The 1,101-nt window shown below is 40.5% G+C and overlaps 1 protein-coding gene across 1 annotated transcript in view; it reads right to left on the minus strand.

The window, feature by feature from the left end:
• The window catches only part of ZDHHC13 (zinc finger, DHHC-type containing 13), a 15,130-nt gene that overhangs the window by 7,043 nt on the left and 6,986 nt on the right, over window positions 1-1,101 (minus strand). The window lies entirely within an intron of this gene.

Here is a 1,101-nt window from a genome sequence, read left to right on the forward strand (position 1 = left end):
AACAGCAGTCAGAGTTACAAAGCTTCCAGCAGCTGTGAGATTTGACTGCTGTACACACCCCTAAGTCATCAAACAGGCTCCTGCTCAGACTGTTTCCTAAGTCTTACCCTCTCCTGTTCATTTCAGCTAAAACAACTGAATATATTCAGACAGAAAAATGTAACTGGAAGTCATCGTGAAACTATGTTGGTCACCCAGAAAGATCCCAAGCACACACTGCTAATGACTTCTGAAGGTCATTAGCAGCACAATTTTTACACTATGGACTACAAACATCTGTGTGTCAAGTGAAAGGTGGAGAAAAACATGTCAAGATTAAGAGTCTCTACACAGTAACAGGCGAATGTGGAGTGGGACAAATTCATACCAATTAAATTCATGCATCAAACTTGAGAGGCTGCTAAGAACAGTCCCTGATGCCACCAAGGAGCAGGCAGAGAGCCCAAGCCTGGGCTGCACCTCCAGAGACCCCTCAGTCCCTCTACAAACTGCAGTGTGACTAACTCTTAAAAATCCAATACTGCAGCCTTGAGGTTCTTTTGTCTTATGATTTAACAACACTGCAAACAGTTCTAATTAAAATCAAGATGATAAATTATGAAATATCAGCACTGTATATAACCAGCTGTGTTTGTTACAAAGCACTTGCAGGGTGCAATTATAGCAGCCAAAATGACTGCATTTCTTGTGGATACTGCTGGTCTGTTTGCACTGTTAGTGGTTTTGGGGAGCTGAGAGAAATCCTTAATTAGAGAGGCTGGATTTTCATTCAGTCTAGAGGAGCAGCTTGACACACTAGTAAAGGTAACTAAAAACCTGAAGACTTTCATAACCAGTTCCAAAAAGAAAATACATTCATGAGGAAAAGGGTTGGACAGAGAAATGGAAAACTATTCACTGGCCTATCTCACCAAGCTGTGGTTAGACCTTCAAGAATACTGCTGTGCTCACTATCTTCAGCACAGTGTCTCAAACTCCTATCAGTGGAATTATTTTTTCTTTTTAATTTAGATGACACCAGAAACAATCCTTAAAGCTTCACAACACAACAGTGAATAACACAAATTTCATTTAGACAAGCATATGTGTGTATCTCCAGCA

Source organism: Acanthisitta chloris, unplaced genomic scaffold (assembly GCF_000695815.1).
Source record: "Acanthisitta chloris isolate BGI_N310 unplaced genomic scaffold, ASM69581v1 scaffold23246, whole genome shotgun sequence".
NCBI classification, from domain to species: domain Eukaryota; kingdom Metazoa; phylum Chordata; class Aves; order Passeriformes; family Acanthisittidae; genus Acanthisitta; species Acanthisitta chloris.